Source organism: Leucoraja erinacea, chromosome 4 (assembly GCF_028641065.1).
Source record: "Leucoraja erinacea ecotype New England chromosome 4, Leri_hhj_1, whole genome shotgun sequence".
NCBI classification, from domain to species: domain Eukaryota; kingdom Metazoa; phylum Chordata; class Chondrichthyes; order Rajiformes; family Rajidae; genus Leucoraja; species Leucoraja erinaceus.
Genome location: NC_073380.1, coordinates 102195688 through 102221165, shown reverse-complemented (window position 1 = coordinate 102221165; position 25478 = coordinate 102195688). Strand labels below are relative to the sequence as shown.

Here is a 25478-nt window from a genome sequence, read left to right as displayed (position 1 = left end):
AATGGGCGGGGAGCTGGAGAGGGAAGGGGTCACACACATGGCCGGGAAGCAGAGGGGTGTAGGTGGGGTGAAACTGAAGGGAGCGACAATCTGCTGCTGCCTGCCCGCTGAGTTAAAAAGTTCACACGCAAGAGTCATGATACACTGTGTATCGTGAGTCTACCATTGGAACTTTTTAACTCAGCGGGCAGGCAGCAGCAGATTGTCAATTATTAACCCTCCCGCGCAATATACCCTCACCTTCTGTTTTATGAATGGGGATTTAGTTCCCCTTTCTTCGAGGACCAACCGGAGGTTCCGCTGTCACCTCCGCGGGCCGCCCTCGGTGAACGTCTTCAAGGACTTTTCTTCAAGGACCGAAAAAAAGTCCGCTATTCGGAGCTTTTCGTTATTTGGAATTTCGGATAAAAGGTTGTGCACCTGTACTTTGACTGGACTAGAAGTACAAAACCACTACAAACCATCCATTACAATAGTTGGTAGACAAAAATGCTGGAGAAACTCAGCGGGCGAGGCACCCCCTACCCCCACATCGGTCTGAAGAAGGGTCTCAACCCGAAACGTTACCTATTTCCTTCGCTCCATAGATGCTGCCTCGCCCGTTGAGTTTCTCCAGCATTTCTGTCCACTTACGATTTTCCAGCATCTGCAGTTCCTTCTTAAACATTACAATAGTTGCATCACTTCCTGTTTTTTCACTATCATGGTCTAGTTTACTTATTATAACTGATGTCATTGTATATTGTTGTGTTGCATCTAATTGCCGATAACATCGCAGCAAGATAAAATCTCACTGCTCCGATTCATATCCGATGTAAATAACAAATAAACACATTTGACTCATGAGAGACAGCACTTTTTAAGTGTGGCACTTCCTCAATAACAAGTAGCACTATTTGGCCAACTATATAAACATACACTGTACTCTTTTTTTTAAAAGCGCATCTTCCAAATGCGTTCACCTCAAAAGCATCTATTATTGTCTGTTTGGGTGTGGCAGCAAATATGCAACTGAAGAGAGCAGTCAACTTCAAGAGTCTCTTCTCATTAAGTGTCTTAGCTTCGAACTGCTATCTCTTTGGTCGAGGTTTATTTTTCACTGCTTCTTTGTTTTTTGTTTTTCACTTTTTTTTAAAAAACTGCTCACTATTTATTAAAAACTAGATGCTGAATATCTGGAAGAAACTTTTCAGTCAGATGGCAGAGTTTCTTGTGTAATTATCCCAAAAGCAAAACCTGACCAAGTATTCTTGAGTTATATGGGGCACATAAGCTCTCTTGGAAACGAAACAGGCTCCACTGGATCAATTCTGGATCGGCGTGGAGGAACACAGTGCCCTCCTTAATGTTTGGGACAAAGACCCATCATTTATTTATTTACGTCTGTACTCCACAATTTGAGATTTATAATAGAGAAAAAAAAAATCATGTGGTTAAAATGCACATTGTCAGATTTTAATAAAGGCCATTTTTATACATTTTGCTCACCATGTAGAAATTACAGCTGTGTTCATACATAGTCCCCCATTTCAGAGCAAGATAATGTTTGGGACATATGGCTTCACAGCTATTTGTAATTGCTCAGGTGGACAAAAGTACTGGAGAAACTCAGCAGGTGCGGCAGCATCTATGGAGCAAAGGAAATAGGCAACGTTTCGGGCCGAAACCCTTCTTCCGACTGATTGCTCAGATGGGTTGAATTGCCTCCTTAATGCAGGTATAAGAGAGTTCTCAGCACCTAGTTTTTCCTTCATCACATTTGGAAACTTTTATTGCTCTTTATCAACACGAGGACCAAAGCTGTGCCAATGAGTCAAAGAAGCCATAATTAGACTGGAAACAAGAATAAAACTGTTAGAGAGACATCAGCCAAACCTTATGCTTACCAAAATCAACTGTTTGGAACATCATTAAGACGAAAGAGCACTGGTGAGCTTACTAATCGCAAAGGGACTGGCAGGCCAAGGAAGACCTCGACAGCTGATGACAGAAGAATTCTCTCTTTCTTAGCCCCCTGCTGTACTCGCTCTATACCCATGACTGCGTAGCCAATCACAGTGCGAACTCCATCATCAAGTTCGCTGACGACACCACTGTTGTGGGCCGTATCACTGATGGGGATGAGTCAGAGTACAGAAGAGAGATCGAGCAACTGTCCATATGGAGCCAATGCAATAACCTGGCCCTCAACACCAGCAAAACCAAGGAACTGATTGTAGACTTTGGAAGGAGTAGGAGGGGGACCCACAGCCCCATTTATATCAATGGGTCGATGGTTGAAAGGGTCAAGAGCTTCAAATTCCTGGGCGTGCACATCTCTGAAGATCTTTCCTGGTCCGAGAACACTAATGCAATTATCAACAAGGTTCATCAGCGCCTCTACTTCCCGAGAAGATTACGGAGAGTGGGTTTGTCAAGGAAGACTCTCTTTAACTTCTACAGGTGCACAGTCGAGAGCATGCTGACCGGTTGCATCGTGGCTTGGTTCGGCAATTTGAGCGCCCTGGAGCGGAAAAGACTACAAAAAGTAGTAAACACTGCCCAGTCCATCATCGGCTCTGACCTTCCTTCCATCGAGGGGATCTATCGCAGTCGCTGCCTCAAAAAGGCTGGTAGTATCATCAAAGACCCACACCATCCTGGCCACACACTCATCTCCCTGCTGCCTTCAGGTAGAAGGTACAGGAGCCTGAAGACTGCAACAATCAGGTTCAGGAATAGCTACTTCCCCACAGCCATCAGGCTATTAAACCTGGCTCAGACAAAACTCTGATTATTAATAACCCATTTTCTGTTAGTTGCACTTTATCAGTTTATTTATTCATGTGTATATATTTATATCATGGTATATGGACACACTTATCTGTTTTGTAGTAAATGCCTACTATGTTCTGTGTGCTGAAGCAAAGCAAGGATTTCATTGTTCTATACAGGGACACATGACAATAAACTCACTTGAACTTGAGGTGTGGATTTATCAATGACCACGGTCTGCAGAAGACTTCATGAACAGAAATAGAGACTACACTGCAAGATGCAAACCACGGGATAGCCGCAAAAATGGGATGGCCAGGTTACAGTTTGCCAAGAAGTACTTAAAAGAGCAACCAAAGTTGGGCTTGTGGACAGATGAGACAAAGATTAACATATCAGAGTGATGGCAAGAACAAAGTATGGAGAAGAGAAGGAACTGCCCAAGATCCAAAGCATACCACCTCATCTGTGAAACACAGTGGTGGGGGTGTTATGGCCTGGGCATGTATAGCTGCTGAAGGAACTGGCTCGCTTATCTTCATTGATGATACAACTGCTAATGGTAGTAGCATAATGAATTCTTAAGTGTGTAGACATCCTATCTGCTCACGTTCAACCAAATGCCTCAAAACTAATTGGTCGGCTGTTCATTCTACAGTAAGACAATGATCCCAAACATAGAAACAAAGAAAATAGGTGCAGGAGTAGGCTATTCGGCCCTTCGAGCCGGCACCGCCATTCAATAAGATCATGGCTGCAAACATACTGCTAAAGCAACAAAGGAGTTTTTCAAAGCTAAAAAATGGTAAATTCTTGAGTGGTCAAGTCAATTACCCGATCTGAACCCAATTGAGCATGCCTTTTATATGTTGAAGAGAAAACTGAAGGGGACTAGCCCTTAAAACAAGCATAAGCTATTATTTTTTATTCCATTACAAATCTCAAATTGTGGAGTACATCGGCAAATAAATCAATAAATGGCGGGTCTTTGTTCCAAACATTATGGAGGGCACTGTAAAACGTACCATCGAGGACTGAAATGTAATTATGTACTTCAGAGATGGACTGGTGATGATTTTCTCCCATTACCTCCACTGGAAGACAAAATACATTAAACCTGCCGTTTCTTGGAGACTTCAATACACACAGCATAGGCAAAGACATCCAAAGCACTTCCAACAGTTTGTTAACAAAAAAATCTATAGATACAACATTCCCTTCAAGAAAAAGGCAATTTTGCCCCAAATTCAACAGAAACTCGTCCCATTGCGACAGTTCATCCAGAACCTTCAGGGACGATACTGTTTGCCACAATGCCAGTGTATAAATTATAGTATCAACAATCCTCTACAATGGAGCTCAGCAGTTATATATTACAACCTCAACTCCCAGCAGAATCATTTTGAGCCATAATCCTAGCTGATGTATATCCCACTCCATTATAACCTCCAAAAACAATTTATTCAATGTCAAGGTAAAGTCAACATACACATTGTGGCACAGTTAAGGGACAGTTAAATTCTCCCGAGTTATTCACAAAATGTTCCCGAGTTTTCAACTTGGCAGAATGTTCGTAACAAGTCTGTATGAGGCTGTAGGAGTCCGTGGATATATCGTAGCGGCTCATTATGCCAGCCGTAGGTACTCGGGGCTATTTTTTTTTACTCGTGGACATTTTTCATCATGCTGAAAAAACGTCCCGACTTAACTGATGCCCCGAGTAACTACAGCTGGCATAACGAGCCCCTACGGTATATCCACGGACCCCAATGGCCTCCTACGGACTCGTTACGAGAATTTGTGAATAACTCGGGAAAGTGGGATGGGCCCTATACTGTTAAACTTCGGACAAAGTTTATGGAGAGTTGCAAGCGCAACCTTACCATACTCCATTCCAAAGGTTAAAGCACTACCACCAAGACATGAAACTTGGCGCAAGCAGGAGATTAGATAAATATTTGGTCACACGCCAATACTTTCTTTTGTCAATGCGAGGAAAGTATGTGAGAGATGCTGACTGACAGAACACACGATGCACAATGATTGGAGTCGATCATGCACTCAAGTAAACAACAATCTTCCTTCATTCCATCCTTCTGCGGCACTTGGAATCATGGAAAGATCAACAAAATGCCAATTTCCAACATTAGATTTCTTGCTGAAAATCCAACAAACGCCAATTAATACTGTGCCCAATATATGAGAGAAATTGCATTCATTTACCTCTGCTGTTTTATGCCAGATTTTCAAACCATCCGTAAACTACCGTGTGACATTTATATCATTATAACAGGCTCCTTTTAACAAAACAACGTCATTGATGTTCAGAGAGAGAAAAAGATTTTGAAGTTTTCATTTTAACATCTGTACAATATATTTTCTGACATTATGAGAGTCTTCTACTATTATCCATCAAAAGAAAACATAATCAGAATTCCTCCTACAGTGAAAATAAAACAATAAAACTACAGACGTCGGAGATCTGAAATGGTTCTGGCGAAAGGCCTTCGACATGAATTGTTAACTCGGGTTTTCCTTCTGCAGATTCTGCCTGACCTGCCAAGTGTTTCCAGCATTATATTCCGCCTGCACTGGTCGAATACCATGCACTTTCAACTTAAGACTGAATCTGTTCAGGTCATTAGGAATACAGTTTGATCACACACTTAGTTATCCACTAGCAAAAATACATAGATTGAAAGAAATTTGGTGCATTCTGGACTCCACATGATCTTTCCAATTGCTTTACCTGGAAGAATTTTAAGTTACTGGACATCTAATCTTAAGCTAAGAAAACGTGACTGCCAACCAACCAACCAAAACATAAGTAGCTGAAATCTTGAACAAAACAAAGTCCTAGAGGAACTCAGTAGGTCAGGTGACATCTGTAGAGGGAATGAATAGGCAACATTTCAGCTAGGGATTTTTCTTCTGACTGAAGAAAGATCATGGCATGAAATGCCACTTCTCCGTTCTTTTCATAGATGCTGCCTGATCCTCTGAGTTACTCCAGCACTTTGTTTTTGAATCAGACAAGCAAATTGTTTTCTGCCGTAATTAGGCCGACAACCCAAGTACCAGCCAGTCAATTCAAGATTTTCTTTTGCTCCAACCTTATGCAAGACTCAACCGACAACTGGGTTACCAACTTGTAACCAGAAATGGTCCAAAATCTGTAAGAAGGAACTGCAGGTGCTGGTTTACACCAAAGATACATACAAAATGAGGAATAACTTAGCGGGACAGGCTGGTAAAAAGGAATAGGTGGCATTTTGGGTCAAGACCCTTCTTCATCCTGAGATTCAGGGGAGAGGGAAATTAAGAGATATTAAACGTACAGAACAAATCAAAGCCAACATGCTCCGTTCCAATTCTAAATAAATATGACACAGAAAATTGCTGCAACATTTTTTTAAGCAAGATACACAAACGTGCAAAGGAACATTAAACATAATAAAACCAAATCTTTTGCTCTTTGCCCAGGCCAGCAACAACAAGAGGTCTGACTGTATTCCTGCAGCTTTATCTGACTCAGTTTGGCAGAAGCACAATTTTATGATCTGAGTCATTTAACCAGGGCTGGAAACAGGGTGGAGGGAAGATGATAAAGAGGTTTTGAAATTAATATGAAAAGTATTTAATTTTCTGTGAACAGTACTCTGCAAAGTACTTCAAAACTTAGTTTAAGAACAGGCAGTCAACTACAAAGACATACTGAGACTCAGCCTGCTATCACAGTCCATGAGATCAAAGTTTATTTTCCTCAAGACTCGGCAAGTTCCTTTGACAAAGACTATGACAAGAAATGTTATTCAGTGCACAGTATTTTCCCCCTCAGGTCAAACATTCCTTTGGAGGCCTCACAGACACACACACACATGTAAATGTTTGTCATTTGGATCCAGAATAAACTTCACAGAAAAATAAAAAAAAACACCAATAATAGCAAACATACAAACTCTCACAATGAAGAGGTCAAATATTAAAATTGTGCCCAAAGCAAGGGTAGATTGTTGAATAAAATACACAGGCCCACAACAGCAACACGATGGATATATTTTAAGGGATTCCACACTCCACACACAGCACAGGAGTGAGTGGCCTTTTCCCCAGTGATGGGAATTAAGTTGAAAGTGCAGTCGTTTCACAAAATCCCAGTAAATGCATTTCGTTGTCTCTGTACTGTACACTGCAATGACAATTAAAATTGAATCTGAATCTGAATCTAAATAATAAGCAGGAGCCAGACTGGTCCTACTCACCCGCAGAACTGCTGGCCAAGTGGTGAACCGATACCGTGGCCAGGGGGAGGGGAGAGGGGGGAACAGATCTAATATCTGGCCACAGGTTATCCTCATCCAATGCTGGCTTCCCCAGGCTCAGCCCCAGGCCAGTCCTCCTAAAGCCAGTCTCCCTCTCTCTCCCCTTCCCCTCACCCATTCCCTTCCTCCCCCTCCCCCCTTGCTCTCCCTCCCTCCACTTGCTCCCACTTTCCCACTCCCTCCCCCAGATTCCCCCCCTCATTCCCCCCCCCCTGCCCCCACTACCCCCCCCCCCCCCCCCCCCCCCCCCCCTGCCCCCCCTCCCTCTCTCGCTGCCTTTACAAACCCCGGCCAGGCCCCGTGAGCCTGAGCCCGAGCCGGACCCGCTCAGCCCAAGGCCGCCGGACAAACCAGCAACTAACTCAGCGCCAGGCGGCTTTGAGCGCAGGCCCAGTGGAGGCCTCGGCCTCTCCTGCTCTCCCCCTCCCTCCCCCACCCACACCCACGTCCGCCTCCGCCTCCCCTCTTACCTCGCAGTATCCGCAACCCCAGCTCGGCTGCGCCATCTGTTCGGTCCGGGGGGCCGCGGAGACAGGCCCGGGACACTGGGCACACCCGGCCCGGCTCGGCCCAGCACAGCCCAGCTAAACCCAGCCCAGCTTAACCCGGCTCAACACAGCCCAACTCAGCTAAACCCGGCCCAGCTCAACCCAACCCAGCCCAGCTAAACCCAGCTCAACACAGCCCGGCCCAGTTCAACCCAGCCCAGCCGCCGGGGCGCTCAGTCAGAGCCGCCGGACGGGCATTCACACCCAAAGATTATGTTCACAACCTCCCTTGTCTGTCGCTCCCTCTCCTTGTAACTAATTCTTCGCCTTACTACTCTCCCAGAAAGTGATTCTCTCCCTCGCTCTCTCCACGGCTGTAACTGATCCACTCACACTCTTCCCCCACACCCCTGTTACTTACTTACTGACTCCCCCACCCCCTCGAACATGACCATCACTTTCTCTAACCTCCTTACTGATTTTCTTCTGCTCGCTCTCCAACTGATTTTCGCTCCCTGTTCGTGATTCACTGCCTTTTTCCAACACAATATGATTAGCTTTCTCCCCACGCTCTCTCTCTACGGCTGTTACTGATCGACTCACTCTCTTCCCCACCCCCTGTTACTGACACTCCCACTCTCCCTCCCTCCCTCTCTCTCTCCCTCTCCTCTCTCTCTTCCTCTCTCTCTTCCTCTCTCTCTCTCTCTCTTCTCTCCCCCCCCCTCTCCTCTCTCCGACTATCACTTTCTCAACGCCAGTTACTGATTCCCTCTTGATATCCCTCTGGCTGATGTTCTCTCTATCCTCTTCCCTGTTTTTACTGATTCTTTCTCCCTTTATTTTGTCCCCTCTCCATGTTCGTAATTCTGTTTTACTCTCCCATAAATGCTAATCCCCCTCACCACCTGGTTGTTGCTGATTTATTTATTCCTTCCCTGCAACTCTGCCTCGCTCCCTCTGTTCGTATTTATCACTTTCTCTACCCTTATTACTTGTTCTTTTCTCTCCGTTACGAATTCCCTCCAATCCCCATTAGTAATTCCCCCGTTCCTTCCCCATTACCAATTCCCTCCCTCCATTCCTTTCCCCTGTTACCAACTCCCCTTCGTCCCTCTCCCTGTTATCAATTCTGTCGGTATCTCTCCCTGTTGCAGATTCCCTCCACACCTCTCCGTTACCTATTCCCTCTGTCCTTCTTCCTGTTACTTTCCCTCTATCCCGCTCCCAGTTACAGATTCCATCAGTTCCTATCCTTCCCTCAATTCTGCTCCCAGTTACAAATTCTGTCCATTTCCTGGCCTCTTATGACCTCCTCTGCCCCTCTCCCTCTTATGAATGGCTGTACATCTCCGCGTTACAAACACTGTGTTTTTCCTACTTACCAACCCCACTGTCCATCTGCCTCTTGTGACTCCCTCTGACCCTCTTTTTTTTTTAAACCAATTCCTTCTGTCCCTCTCCCTTTAATAGATTCCCTCCATCCCTCATATGACTCTCTACCCCTCTCTCTCAGGTTAACCCCTCTGCCTCTCTCCCTCTTGCAAACTCCTCTATCCTTGACCCTGTTCTGATTGTTGTCCCTCTCCCAGTTACAATTCCTTCTATCCCTCTTTCTTGTACTAATTCCTTTTATTTGTCACACTGTTACCGATTCCCTCCTTCCCTCCTTCCCTCTCCCAGTTGCTGATTCTTTGTCCCTCCCTGTTACCGGTTCTCTCCATCCATTCCATTACTGATGCCATCTATTATTTGTCCTGTTACAAACCCATGTTGCTCTCTCAATTACAAATTCCTCTGTCCCCCACCTTGCAAACCCCTCTGTCTCTCTCCCTTTTACCAATCCCTGTGCCCCTCTTCTTGGTAGCACTCCCTGTCCTCACTATTACCATTCCCCCTGTTTGTCTCTCTGTTACTGATTTCCTCTGTCCTCTCTGTTACCAATTTCAACATGTTACCTGTTTCTCTTTGTTACTGACTCTCCCTAATGTCTCCCTCCCTGCTATTGTTTATTTCTCTCTCTTCGCGGCTGATTATTTCTCTTTCTCCATTTCTGATTTTCTCAATCTATCTTTTTACCAACTCTGTTTCTTTATTTTTCCTGTTTTTGTGTCTTCACCCACCCTATCTAAATATTTACTGCTCACTATCTCACCTATCGGCCCTAAATTTATTTCTCTCCCTCTCTTTCTTTCTCACTCTTATTGCTCTGTTCTTATAATAACTTTATAATCATACAGAGGAAGGCACGTATTGTGCATCTGCATGTGACAATATTTTTCTCCTCCTGGCTTCCCCTGCTGGCTAACTGGTTGTCAGCCAGCACTATATTCACGTACAGCATAACTGCAAGGAGACAACACTCTTTCCCCTTAAATTTAACTATCCGAAACAAGAGGATTTATCTTATGTTTGCTCATTAACATTTAAAGTGACAGTTACCACTATACTGAATTTTAACCCCAGAAAAAAGATTTGTAGGGTTATTCTGCTCAAGAACAAAACATAATCATATCCATCCAATTTAAAACTCCAGTCTCTTTTGTGCTTACCATTGCCCTATGGAGTATCTGTGTGAGGGAGTTGTTGTTGTCGATGAGTCCAGGACATCATTACCACGTGAAACAGATCTTCCGGGTCTCTGCCTTGATCTGGAAGATCAATTCCCAGCTCTGTTGGAGTTTGTGAAGGTAAAAGGTGGTCCACATAAATAATTTGTCATTGTCTAGTTTCCAATGTACTGTGCAGTCAAATATACTATGCTTGATGACTCCAGAAATCCACATGTGCTTTGAGTCGGAGTCCAAGTCATACAACAGGGAAAACAGGCCCTCCAGCCAGGTGTCTGTAACCACCCTCACCTCAGAGCAGAACGTAAGGACAGGTTAAGTCACCTTGTCATAAGCATATAGTTGATTTTGGAAATAGAAGAACACAAATCAGGTTCAATCAAGGCCAAGAAAGTGAGAAGTTCATGTTTTAAAAACAACTCGGCGGATATGCTTTTCCTTGTGCACGTAAGAACTTAAGAAAATCTTTGGGAAGAAAGAACGGACTGAGAATCATCTAAGCATTCTTGAAAGTTCGTACAGCTGTAGTGATATTTGTACCTTGATATGCTAAGGACAAAATATGGTAGACCCTACTTTATTTGAGGAAGAGTTTTATTTCATGTGCTGCTAACTTGTTTGACAGCTCTTTTAGTAAACAGTAAGATTAAAAGAGATGGGAGATCGACAGCCTACTCAGCAGTAGTCAGTTGTGTGGGAAGGACTTTCAGCCATTTCAAATTCAGCTATAAAATGCTGTTTGTTTACTGCAGCACAATCCACATGAAACAGCTCCTGTGAATGGGAACCCAGTATGAATATGATTGTTGCAGAGATATATGGAAAAGTTAATTTCAAAGAGCCTCACAATCTCTTTATCTTGATCCAATCCTGATTATTATAGGAACTTTGTGACCAAGATCTCCATATGAGAAATGACACTTATGTAGCCGCTAACCATTTCCTGCTCTGTGAAAACACATAGATTCTGGAACCCCATAGAGTACAGTCCCGATATCTACATAGCTGGATCCTTTTTATTAATAAGAATTTAGTGCTGTTGTATCTCTTGGGAAATTAGGTCAGCCACTGGAATTCAAGACCTATTAAAGAACGGAATCCTTGCTTGCTTCTATAGCAATATTGCATGATAACGGGCATATTATTAACACGATATACCCAAAATATATTTGAGCTACCTCTCTTGCTAAAGGGCCTGTCCCACTTTCACGACCTAATTCACGACCTTTCTTACTCATGGACATTTTTCATCATATTGAAACAACCTACTTGATGCCACGAGTGCTTACGACTAGCATCACGACCTGCTATGACCTACCTACGATTTCCTATAACCTACCTACGACCTCGTGACGACCATGCTGCGAGTATGAGTCAAGGGCAAACTCGGCAGAGGTCGTGAATTAGGTCGTGAAAGTGGGACAGGCCCTATACTCAGTTTTACATATATATTTTCTCTAACCCACTGACTAATTCTTACTAGGTTTTTTTTTCTATCCCTTTTCTGATTTTTTTGCTCTCACTCATTCTCTGTCAGCTAGAATGAAGGGCAGCTGGAGTGGCTACTTTTCATCGAATAAAGAATTCTAGTTTAAAACTTGATATCTCACGTTGCTTTCATTATATTAAAACAAAAGTACCCCCGGCCCTAACTCGGTCTGCTTTTGTTTACTCTTATGAAAAGTGAAGGCTTTTTAAAGCAGCAAGTACTGGTAGACACAAAATGCTGGAGTAACTCAGTGGGATAGGCAGCATCTCTGGAGTGAAGGGATGGGTGACATTTCGGGTCAAGACCCTTCTTCAGACTTCTTCAGTCTCGACCCGAAACGTCACCCATTCCTTCTCTCCAGAGATGCTGCCTATCCCGCTGAGTTACTCCAGCATTTTGTGTCTTCGATTTAAAACAGCATCTGCAGTTCTTTCTTAAGCAGGTATTGGTGCATTGTTAACAGATACTTCTGGAATCATTTTTTTCAACAAGAGATACGTGTCCTCGTTGCGTTCTTAATTTCCAAGGAACCTATTGTTCAATGTATTAACTCAGACACATGGAAACAAGAATAACACATTTATTGTTTGTAACCAATATTACACATAATGTAATACCGATTCCTGCAAGAAATGTGTATGGAAACTCCATTTTGGGAATGAATCAGTTAGAGTCATTTGGAGATGCAAGGAGTAAAGCACAAATTGCTGAAGTAACTCAGCAGAACAGGCAGCATCTGTGAAGGAAATTGATAGGTGGCATTTCAGGTTGGATGTCTTTGGGTGGATCGGGTTGGGTCTGGTTGGAAATCCTGAAAAGTGATAGATGGCTTACAGGTGAGGAGAGCTTGATTGGCGGATGGATGAAGTAAGTGACATAAGCTAGCGATGATAAGGAGACAAAAAGTGTTGGATAATGAAAGACATTTATTTTAGTGCAGTGCAGTTTGTTGACACCTCTGACAGGCTTTGACTGAAAACAAAAAGAAACAAAGCTTTCCCTCTTGTTAAAGCTATAGAACTGTAATTTAACAGTTTTTAAATCTCCCTGATATTCAAAGACATTTAGTAAAACTGGCACATTTGTTTGCTTAGTAATAATGTCAATAGAAAAACAGTTAAAGATGCTTATAATTTAAAATTGATAAAAACATTAAACTTAAGAAAAGTAAATTATATCAAATCAATGGGGTTTCCAAACCTATATCGATGGTATTGTTGAAATATCCCAAAATATGAAGTTCTGCATTTGACTCCCATGACAAACGTGGGTTGGGGGAGTGGGCAGATGCATGGCAGATGAAGTTTAATGGGGATAAATGTGAGGTTATCCACTTTGGTAGCAAAAACAGGAAGGCAGATTACTATCTAAATGGCGTCAAGTTGGGAAAAGGGGAAGTACATTGGGATCTGGGGGTCCTTGTTCACCAGTCTATGAAAGTAAGCACGCAGGTACAGCAGGCAGTGAAGAAAGCAAATGGCATGTTGGCCTTTATAACAAGAGGAGTCGAGTATAGGAGCAAAGAGATCCTTCTGCAGTTGTACAGAGCCCTAGTGAGACCACACTGGAGTATTGTGTGCACTTTTGGCCCCCTAATTTGAGGAAGGACATTCTTGCTATTGAGGGAGTGCAGCGTAGGTTTGCAAGGTTAATTCCCGGGATGTGTGCCGAGGATTTTTCCCGTTGATTAAAAAGGACAGAGATATTAATGTTTTTACAAAATTCCCCATTCTCTTTGCTGCCCCCGCTGGCGGCAGGGGTAGGGACTATAAAACCAGGAAGTGGTGTGCCTCAATCAGTGTCTGCAAGCTGGAGGAAGGCAGAGGGTCACGTTTCTCTGAGCTGTGAATAACACTGAACACATGTCTACTCAAATGTAAGTGCCCTTAGTGGTTCTAAAATGCTTGCAGAATGCGTCTATTGGTTCTAAAGCTTGCAAAAAAATGTCTATTGGTTCTAAAGCTTGCAAAAAGTGTCTCTATTGGTTCTAAAGCTTGCAAAAGGAGTTGAGTATAGGAGCATTCATAGCAAAAGGATTTGTGTATAGGAGCAGGGAGGTTCTACTGCAGTTGTACAGGGTCTTGGTGAGACCACACCTGGAGTATTGCATACAGTTTTGGTCTCCTAATCTGAGGAAAGACATTCTTGCCATAGAGAGAGTACAGAGAAGGTTCACCAGACTGATTCCTGGGATGTCAGGACTTTCATATGAAGAAAGACTGGATAGACTCAGTTTGTACTCACTAGAATTTAGAAGGTTGAGGGGGGATCTTATAGAAACGTACAACATTCTTAAGGGGTTGGACAGGCTAGATGCAGGAAGATTGTTCCCGGTGTTGGGGAAGTCCAGAACAAGGGGTCACAGTTCAAGGATAAAGGGGAAATCTTTTAGGACCGAGATGAGGAAAACTTTTTTCACACAGAGAGTGGCGAATCACTGGAATTTTCTGCTGCAGAAGGTAGTTGAGGCCAGTTCATTGGCTATATTTAAGAGGGAGTTAGATATGGCCCTTGTGGCTAAAGGGATCGGGCGGTGTGGGGGAAAGGCAGGAACAGGATACTGAGTTGGATGATCAGCCATGATCAAATTGAATGGCGGTGCAGGCTCGAAGGGCCGAATGGCCTACTCCTGTACCTATTTTATATGTTTCTATGTTTTCTATAAAAGAATGTCTATTGGTTCTAAAGCTTGAAAAAATGTTTATTGGTTCTAAAGCTTGCAAAATGTGTCTCTATTGGTTCTAAAGCTTGCAAAAAGTGTCTATTGGTTCTAAAGCTTGCAAAAAATGTCTATTGGTTCTAAAGCTTGCAAAAAATGTATATTGGTTCTAAAGCTTGCAAAAAAATGTCTATTGGTTCTAAAGCTTGCAAAAAAATGTCTATTGGTTCTAAAGCTTGCAAAACAATGTCTATTTTGGTTCTAAAGCTTGCAAAAAATGTCTATTGGTTCTAAAGCTTGCAAAAAAATGTCTATTGGTTCTAAAGCTTGCAAAAATATGTCTATTGGTTCTAAAGCTTGCAAAAAATGTCTATTGGTTCTAAAGCTTGCAAAAAATGTCTATTGGTTCTAAAGCTTGCAAAAAAATGTCTATTGGTTCTAAAGCTTGCAAAAAAATGTCTATTGGTTCTAAAGCTTGCAAAAAAATGTCTATTGGTTCTAAAGCTTGCAAAAAAATGTCTATTGGTTCCAAAGCTTGCAAAAAAATGTCTATTGGTTCTAAAGCTTGCAAAAAATGTCTATTGGTTCTAAAGCTTGCAAAAAGTGTGTCTATTGGTTCTAAAGCTTGCAAAAAATGTCTATTGGTTCTAAAGCTTGCAAAAAAAATGTCTATTGGTTCTAAAGCTTGCAAAAAAATGTCTATTGGTTCTAAAGCTTGCAAAAAATGTCTATTGGTTCTAAAGCTTGCAAAAAATGTCTATTGGTTCTAAAGCTTGCAAAAAGTGTCTCTATTGGTTCTAAAGCTTGCAAAAAAATGTCTATTGGTTCTAAAGCTTGCAAAAAAATGTCTATTGGTTCTAAAGCTTGCAAAAAATGTCTATTGGTTCTAAAGCTTGCAAAAAGTGTCTCTATTGGTTCTAAAGCTTGCAAAAAGTGTGTCTATTGGTTCTAAAGCTTGCAAAAAAATGTCTATTGGTTCTAAAGCTTGCAAAAAACGTCTATTGGTTCTAAAGCTTGCTAAAAAAAATGTCTATTGGTTCTAAAGCTTGCAAAAAAATGTCTATTGGTTCTAAAGCTTGCAAAAAAACGTCTATTGGTTCTAAAGCTTGCAAAAAATGTGTCTATTGGTTCTAAAGCTTGCAAAAAAATGCTCTATTGGTTCTAAAGCTTGCAAAAAAATGTCTATTGGTTCTAAAGCTTGCAAAAAATGTCTATTGGTTCTAAAGCTTGCTAAAAAAATGTGTCTATTGGTTCTAAAGCTTGCAAAAAACGTCTATTGGTTCTAAAGCTTGCAAAAACGTCTATTGGTTCTAAAGCTTGCAAAAAACGTCTATTGGTTCTAAAGCTTGCAAAAAAGTGTCTATTGGTTCTAAAGCTTGCAAAAAAACGTCTATTGGTTCTAAAGCTTGCAAAAAAAAGTGTCTCTATTGGTTCTAAAGCTTGCAAAATATGTCTATTGGTTCTAAAGCTTGCAAAACAATGCCTATTGGTTCTGACGTTGAAAGGCACTACATACTGCAAATGGTGGCTTGGGAGCTTTGGCTTGAAGTTGAAAGGCACTACTTACTGCAAATGGTGACTTGAGTGCTTTGGCTTGCAGTTGAAAGGCATTACTTACTGCAAATGGTGGCTTGCGTGTTATGGCAAGAAGTTGAAAGACACAACTTACTGCAAATGATGGCTTGGGTGTGGCTTGGAGTTGAAAGGCACCGCTTACTGCAAATGGTGGCATAAAGTTGAAAGGCACTACTTACTGCAAATGGTGGCATGAGGTTGACAGGTACTACTTACTGCAAATTGTAGCTTGGGAGCTTTGGCTTGAAGTAGAAAAGGCACTACTTACTGCTAATGGTGGCTTGGGTGTGACTTGGGTGTGGTTTGAAGTTAAAAGGCATTACTTACTGCAAATGGGGGCGTGGGTGCATTGGCTTGAAGTTGAAAGGCACTACTTACTGCAAATTGTGGCTTGGGTGCTTTGGTTTGAAGTTGAAAGACACCACTTACTGCAAATGGTGGCATGAAGTTGAAATGCACTACTTACTGCAAATGGTGGCTTGGGTGCTTTGGTTTGAAGTTGAAAGGCACTACTGTAAATGCACTTACTTCCTGTTTGCACTGTATATTGATTTTAGATAAAAGCTACCACTTACGGCTGTGATTTTTGGCCATCTTACTCAGTCCCCCTCTGCTGTGCAGGTGCAGATAATTCTTCCCATCAATGAAAATAATATTGGTGGAGAAGTGGAATATTGCGTTGGATGACCAGCCCTCCTGTGTGATGCTGGGACCCAACGGGTCCCACTTAGTCTAGTAGCGACATAAAATTATAAAAGGACTGGACAAGCTAGATGCAGGAAAAATGTTCCCAATGTTGGGCGAGTCCAGAACCAGGGGCCACAGAGTGCAGTGGAGGCCAAATCACTGGATGGATTTAAGAGAGAGTTAGATAGAGCTCTAGGGGCTAGTGGAATCGAGGGATAAGGGGAGAAGGCAGGCATGGGTTATTGATTGCGGACGATCAGCCGTGATCACAATGAATGGCGGTGCTAGCTTGAAGGGCCGAATGGCCTCCTCCTGCACCTATTTTCTATGTTTCTATGACCAGCATCTTCTGGAATATCCTCAGAAATACCTGCCAATGCTGTTCCACCATCATCCTCGCTAGGGTCCCTTTCCAGTCAATTTTGGCCAGTTCCTCCTTCATGCCTCCATAGTCCCCTTTGTTGAACTGCAATACTGACACTTCTGATTTTACCTTCTCCCTCTCAAATTGCAGATTAAAACTTATTATATGGACACAACCTCCTAATGGTTCCTTTACCTTGAGTTCCCTTGTCAAATCTGGTTCATTACACAACACTAAATCCAGAATTGCCTACTCCCTGGTTGACTCCAATACAAGCTGCTCTAAGAATCCATCTCGGAGGCACTCCACAAACTCCCTTTCTTGGGCTCTAACTTGGTTTTCTCAGTCTACCCGCATGTTGAAATCTCCCTTAACTACCGTAGCATCACCTTTGTTACATGCTAATTTTTACACCCGATACAACTTGCACCCTATCTCCAGGCTACTGATTGTGGGCCTGTAGATAACTCCCCGTAGGGTCTTTTTACCCTTACAATTTCTCAGTTCTATCCACAATGACTCTACATCTTCTGATTTTATGTCACCCCTCGCAAGGAACTGAATTTCATTCCTTACCAACAGAGCCACCTCACCCACTCTGTCCACCTGTCCGTCTTTTCGATAGACGTATATCCCTGAATATTCAGTCCCCAGCTCTGATCCTCTTGCAGCCATGTCTCTGTAATTCCCACAATATTGTACTTACCAATTTCTAACTGAGCCTCAAGCTCATCCACTTTATTTCTTATCTTTTGCGCATTCATATATAACACTTTTAGTTCGGTATTCACTCCCCATCTCACACCGGTTCCTATTTCACATAACTTTACTCTCTTATCCCTTCTTGTACTTTCCGTCCCATTAATTCAGGTCTTTCGTTACTTTTCCTGTACTCTCTACCCGTTTAACTCCATCCTTATACTTCCAATTTGTCATCCCCTCTCCCTCGCTATTTAGCTTATGATTTATTTTTTCAAAATCATTGCTTTTTGACTTTGTAGTTTGGCCTTTGTAGTGCATATCTTTTCTTTCATTTTCCAAATAATGCAACAATACTGAAAATCCACAGTTCTTTGATCACCCCACTAGTAACATTTGACACTTTTTCTGGCTGGATTGCAATCATTCACTGCACATCCTTGAATTGAGGGTGGGAGGCTGCCAATAGGTTTTTGGCCCTGGTGTTTTAGTGAGACTAATTCCATAATCAAGTTTCTCCCCAGTCATTTTAATTTGTAATGTCACCTTCATAACTTCAGCCTGTTTCTTCTCAAGGCCACTATTTACTCACTGGTGATTCTGAGTTGGCCATTATATATTAAACCTAACATGTGGCTTGACTTTCTCATTTATGTGTTATATTATTCACTTCTTTCAAAAAAATATTTGCAATCCTTTCTTTCCCTACCAGATCTCTGCACATTGCCTGTGGCAGATTGAAATCCTACATGACTATCAAATTATGTTCTGTTGTAGTCCCATACATGCCTGGACAGCTTACTGTTTGATCTGTTCATCTTGTGCTGGCAGTTAACTGGGTCTAATGATTGTATTATTTCACTGAATCATTAATAATTTTGAGCCAAATTGCTTTTGCTGTCTCATTTTCAGACAATATTCCTTCCCTTTGAGTACCTGTTATATTATCATTCTCTATAATACCAACCCTTCAGATGGTATAATAGGTTTATCATCTTATAACTTTCTATCATTTCTTGGTATCATCACAACCCATCTCAGCTTGCTGTAATATTTCTATCTAGGCAATAGTTTCAGTGCACTGCCTTCTCTTTTGATTTATTTCTCCATTCCTTCCCAACACCATAAGATATAAACCATTTTCAGCTTCTTGCGATATCCTACTAACTTTATTTACCTTATTTTCTCATGTACTTTTTTCAAACAAGTTCCAGTGGAGGTGGCTGAAGAAGGGTCCCAACCCAAAACATCACCTGTCCATTTTTTTCAGCGATGATGTCTGACCCACTGAGTTGCTCCAGCATTTTGTGTCCATCCATTGGAGGTGCCTTAGTTTTTCAAATTTCCTCGTAGCTTACTTTAATAGGTACATGCATTATGCAAAACCTTACCCTACGATTCTTATGTTTCATAAATATAATCTCATATGTGGCTTTGAGGGATCAGCTACTCAAAACTTTTAACTTTTACCATTACTATTGCTGTCATGCAATTAATCCCTCCCAATCCCATTCTTATATCTTATGACTATGGTACAATTATCTTGTTAAATCAAACAGCTTTGTTTGTTTACAGTTTGCTAACATCTTCTGGTTGAACACCAGATATTAAACTGACTCTATTATTGGGTTGTATTATGAGCTCTGGGAACAATAAACTAGACTTGTCCAGAATTTTATATTGCGAGAATGCTCTGGAAAAGCACACGCTGCCACTATTGGTGATTCAATATAGTGGGCTAGCATTTGTCAAGGCACGTTATCTGATTGTATCAATTATTAAGTAAACTTGGAGCTCGGTTCTGTGACCGCAGCTATTTACAATATACATCAATGATTTAGATGAAGGGATTCAAAGTAACATTAGCAAATCTGCAGATCACACAAAGCTGGGTGGCTGTGTGAACTGTGAGGTTATCCATTGCAGGGTGACTTGGACAGGTTGGGGGAGTGGGCAGATGCATGGCAGATGAAGTTTAATGCGGATAAATGTGAGGTTATCCATTTTGGTAGCAAAAACAGGAAGGCAGATCACTATCTAAATGGCGTCAAGTTGGGAAAAGGGGAAGTACAACGGGATCTGAGGGTCCTTGACATCAGTCTATGTAAGTAAGCATGCACGTACAGCAGGCAGTGAAGAAAGCGAATGGCATGTTGGCCTTTATAACAAGAGGAATCGAATATAGGAGCAAAGAGGTCCTTCTGCAGTTGTACAGAGCCCTAGTGAGACCACACCTGGAGTATTGTGTGCAGGTTTGGTCCCCTAATTTGAGGGAAGGACATACTTGCTATTGAGGGAGTGCAGCGTAGGTTTACAAGGTTAATTCCCGGGATGGCGGAACTGTCGTATGCTGAGAGAATGGAGCAGCTAGGCTTGTACACACTGGAGTTTAGAAGGATGAGAGGGCATCTTATTGAAACATATATGATTGTTAAGGGCTTGGACACGCTAGAGGCAGGAAACATGTTCCCGATGTTGGGGGAGTCCAGAACAAGGGGCCACAGTTTAAGAATAAGGAGTAAGCCAATTAGAGGAAACGCGTTTTCTTACAGAGAGTGGTGAGTCTGTGGAATTCTCTGCCTCAGAGGGCGATGGAGGCAGGTTCTCTGGATGCTTTCCAGAGAGAGCTGGATAGGGCTCTTAAAAATAGCGGAGTCAGGGGATATGGGGAGAAGGCAGGAACGGTGTACTGATTGGGGATGATCAGCCATGATCACATTGAATGGTGGTGCTGGCTCGAAGGGCCAAATGGCCTACTCCTGCACCTATTGTCTATTGTCTATTGACTTATCCAAGAGGTTTTAAGTTTCAAATATTTGTCTTTGCCAGTGACTAAAGGTAGGAGCTAAAATTGTTAGACCAAATTAAAGTGCATGAAATGAACATTACATAGACTAAAAAGGAAGTACTTAGGATTTCTCTAACTTCAAATAGCCCTTGCATCTCCCCTCTCTTCATCCCTCCCCCACCCTAGTCACCCTACCAGTTTCACTGAGTCCTGCTGAGTTTCTCTGTTCGTATCACTCATTGTTACCTTCCCCACAGTCAACAATGGACCATTGTGGGCTTCACCTTTCCTTGATCAGGATCTTATAACCATATAACCATATAACAATTACAGCACGGAAACAGGCCATCTCGGCCCTACAAATCCGTGCCGAACAAATTTTTTCCCTTAGTCCCACCTGCCTGCACTCATACCATAACCCTCCATTCCCTTCTCATCCATATGCCTATCCAATTTATTTTTAAATTATACCAACGAACCTGCCTCCACCACTTCCACTGGAAGCTCATTCCACACCGCTACCACTCTCTGAGTAAAGAAGTTCCCCCTCATGTTACCCCTAAACTTCTGTCCCTTAATTCTGAAGTCATGTCCTCTTGTTTGAATCTTCCCTATTCTCAAAGGGAAAAGCTGATCCACATCAACTCTGTCTATCCCTCTCGTCGTTTTAAAGACCTCTATCAAGTCCCCCCTTAACCTTCTGCGCTGCAGAGAATAAAGACCTAACTTATTCAACCTTTCTCTGTAACTTAGTTGTTGAAACCCAGGCAACATTCTAGTAAATCTCCTCTGTACTCTCTCTATTTTGTTGACATCCTTCCTATAATTGGGCGACCAAAATTGTACACCATACTCCAGATTTGGTCTCACCAATGCCTTGTACAATTTTAACATTACATCCCAGCTTCTATACTCAATGTTCTGATTTATAAAGGCTAACATACCAAAAGCTTTCTTTACCACCCTATCTATATGAGATTCCACCTTCAAGGAACTATGCACGGTTATTCCCAGATCCCTCTGTCCAACTGTATTCTTCAATTCCCTACCATTTACCATATACAGTGACAGTTGCGATTGATTGGGATTTAAGAGAGAGTTAGATAAAGCTCTAGGGGCTAGTGGAGTTGAGGGATATGGGGAGAAGGCAGGCACGGGTTATTGATAGGAGACGATCAGCAATGATCACAATGAATGGCGGTGCTTGCTCGAAGGACCGAATGGCCTCCTCCTGCACCTATTGTCTATGTTTCTATGACTCAGAAAACACTAAATATTAATAATAATAAAACATTAATGATAAAACACCATTGATCAAGCAAGTGAACCAACAAAATTCTAGATCAAAGGGACGCTACAGATTTTTGGCTGTTGAGTAGAGCAACTACTCGTGGATAAAAACTGTGTCTGGCTGTGGCAGCTTTGACAATCCGGAGTCACCTTCCAGAGGGAAGTGATTCAAAGAGTTTGTGGCCCTGGTGAGAGGGGTCAGAGATGATCTTGCCCGCTCGCTTCCTGGCCCTTGCAGTGTGCAGTTCATCAATGGAGGGAAGGTTGCAGCCAATAACCTTCTCTGCTGATCGGACGATTCGCTGCAGCCTCCAGGTGTCGTGCTTGATGGCTGAGCCAAAAGCAGACCATGATGGAGAAGGTGAGGACCGACTCTATGATGGCCGTATAGAATTGGACCATTATTGCCTGTGGCAGATTGTGCTTCCTCAGCTGCCGTAGGGAGTACATCCTCTGTTGTGCCTTTTTGACTGTGGAGTCAGCTGCATGGAAGACAGATGTGTTGTGCGTCTGTCACTGTGCCCGTCGGAAACCAGCACCACTGCGTCGCCAATATTTTCAACGATTTAATAAGAAAATAAAAAAAGAATATGGCAGCACAGTCATGAGTGTATAGGGTGTAGTCCATGGGTCAGGGAGTCAAAGATCCATTTGCAGAGGGGGGTGCTGACTCCTAGTTCCAGCAGTTTGCACGAGTTTGGTTGAAATCTATATTACTAAATCTCTGATCTTGACCGCTTTTGGCCGACTGTGCTGCGATTTCCGAGAGAATGCCGCCACCTACGGCCGTCATTTTTGGCTACCTCGTTCAGAGCCCCCCTCTGCCATATGAGTGCGGAGGATTTTTCCATCGATGAAAAATGAGAGATATATTAATGTTTTTACAAAATTCCCCATTCTCTCTGCTGCCCCCGCTGGCGGCAGGGGGAGGGACTATAAAACCAGGAAGTGTCGTGCCTCACTCAGTCTCTGCCAGACCCAGGAAGCGAGAGGGTCACGGCTCTCTGAACTGCGAATAACGTCTACTCCACGGTGAGTCCCCTCGATGTGGCTGTAAAGTGGCTGCAGCCCTTTTTAAAAAGTTTGTGTTCACAAAATGAATTTTGGTTGTCGGGTGGCTGCAGCCCAATTGTTTGCCTTGGCTTGGCTTTTAAAATCGTTGCAACAGTTGGATGCCTGCCCAAGCATCCATACGGCCCCCAATGTCTATACTAGCCCTCTGGAAACCAGTACCTTTGGCCCGCAACACCCATACTAGCGCAATTGACAGGCCCCCCCCGGACTGGCGATCTGTATTGGAAATGGTGGAGAGGTGGAATATTACATTGGTGACCAGCCCTCCCGTGTGATGCTGGGTCCCAACGGGTCCCACTTAGTCTAGTTATAATGTTAAAAGCACAGCTACAGTCATTGAATGGGATTATGATGTAATTTTCCTTGTTACCCAGATGTTCCAGTGATGAGTGAGCTGGAGATGCTGCCCAACTTCACTTGCTACCCTGTGATACCATACATGCCTTGCCACAATCATGTCGTTATCCTGGGGCTTTAGCTGGGTCTGGTTCTTTGCATTCGGGTGGATTTATTCCATATCTTACAAGGTACAGAGAAAGAAATACATTGATCAGATAAGGAGAGAAAATAAACTAAAAGGAACATGAAGCATTGACGGTTTCACTTTCTACTACCTGCCTGACCTGCTGAGAGTTTCTAGCACCTTCTATTATTAATTATTAAAAGCTATTGTTTTTCTTTGAATGTTATTATGCGCCTTTAGTTGTAGCAAAGCATTTCCAACAAAAAGTTCCTACCCAGGCTCAATAACTCTTGCAATATCCTGGGCATCCTTCTGTATCTCAACTCACCTCTGTTCTTATGGAGATATGTGAAGACAGGATCTTCAGAGTCTCTTGTCCAGAGTAGGTGAACGAGGGCCAGAGGACATAGGTTTAAGGTGAAGGGGAAAAGATTTAATAGAAATCTGAGGGGTAACTTTTTCACCCAAAGGGTGATGAGTGTATGGAACAAGTTACCAGAGGAGGTAGTTGAGGCAGGAAGTATCCCAATGTTTAAGAAACAGTTGGACAGGTGCATGGATCAGACAGGTTTGGAGGGATATGGGCCAAATGCAGGCAGACTAGTGTAGCTGGGACATGTTGGCCGGTGTGGGCAAGTTGGGCTAAAATGCCTGTTTCCACACAGTATCACTCAATGACTCTATGACAGGACATTGCATTTCATCTGTTTCTTGCCTTTATGTTCTCAGTATATATGTTCAGCCTACAGTCCTGGGTGAATTCCAATCTCCTCCAGTTAAAATTAATCACCTGTCGAGAAAGAAACATCATAATTTCACCTTTCCCTTTGGATTCTTTGTCATGTTTGTATTACTGTAGCCATGTAATAATAATGTATATAACTTATGTAAAATTAAATGTCCAGTTAATGGCTGCTCTCCTAGTCAGTAAGTCTCACCATGCTTTTAGGACGTGTCTTTTGCCGCAAAGTTCATTCTTTAGGAAGCGCATTTAAGGGCCTGTCCCACTTGGGCGTCATTTCCACGTCACACAGGTGGTGCGCGAAGATTGTGTGAATCTCAAAATCCTGGGGCGCCGCGTGCGACCGCGTGTCACTGCCTATGTCACCATGCGCGCATCACATGCGCGTCACGACTCGCGCATCTTGCATCATGACCCATAGATTATGTTACGTAAATGACGCGATAATGGCGCCCAGGTGTGACAGGCCCTTTACTTTTTTCAAGACTGCACATCTCTGCAAACAGAGATCAGCTAATAGAATGCTTCCTATCTTGGGGCTTGAGTTGGCTCTGCTGGTCTTTTTCTATCAAAATTGCACCGATTATTGCAGTTTTCTACAATAATGGGTGACTTTATTCATTGCTTATTGCACCCCATTTGCCCTAATTTCTTTAAAACCTCATCAGTTTGATGTTGTTTTCCATTGATAGTATAAAACAGAACTTGCTAAAATGTTGGGACACATTACCAGATAGTTTGTGGCAGTTTCAAGTTACCCGTCAAGGCACTAATTGTTAATCAACACTTTTACTCAAAAGCTGTTGAAGTTTGCAAGTTTGTGCAATGTACCCTGTTGCTGCTTTCAGTACAGCTATTGCAAAGTCCCAGTTGCTCATTATGTTAACGAGTTGCCAAACTATGAAAATCCTTTTGTTTTTACTGTTTCACATTGCTACTGATTTTGATTCTGTTGCTTATCTCAGTCTTGGATTTGCTGATCGTCAAAACGTGGCCTTTCTTTTGGCAACTGAAACAATCGGATCTTTCACACCAATAATTTGGCGAATGATGGACATTGCGACGATAGCACCAAACTGAAATTGTTTCACCAGTGCATTCTGAGCTTGGCTTCTCAGCCCTAGACTTTGCAACAGCACATTAACAGTAGTGTGAGCTGCCTTGTAGTTGCTGATGGTGGATGCAATTCTCTAACGCTTTCTGCCCTTTCAATCAACAACTTTGACTAAATTCATCCTTCCACTGGACCACGCAAGTTCAAGTTACATTTATTGTCACATGCGCCAACTAGTACAGTGCGATTTGAGTTACCGTACAGCCAGACGAATAATAAAAAAACATAATACACGATAGAGTTTAACATAAACATGACATAAACTTTCCACAACTTTAAGGCATGATCGAAATTTCAAATCAAAGATATATTCCTTCATGAAACAATCTACTTATTAATTGTCATTTGCTCCCTGACCCAAATTTAGGATTAAAGTATTCTCCTAATTCTGCACATCTTAAAA

At 42.6% G+C, this 25478-nt stretch overlaps 1 protein-coding gene across 3 annotated transcripts in view; it reads right to left on the bottom strand.

Moving 5' to 3' along the window:
- The window catches only part of LOC129696739 (suppressor of cytokine signaling 6), a 56279-nt gene extending 48098 nt beyond the window's left edge, over positions 1-8181 (bottom strand). Inside the window, exon 1 of one of the 3 annotated variants that reach the window (XM_055634876.1) lies at positions 8041-8181. The gene's annotated coding sequence lies outside the window, so the exon portion shown is untranslated. Of the gene's footprint in view, positions 1-7546; positions 7677-8032 lie in introns of those variants that run through there. The other 2 variants (XM_055634874.1, XM_055634873.1) reach the window with 2 other exon arrangements.
- Between the last annotated feature and the right edge of the window lie 17297 nt (positions 8182-25478).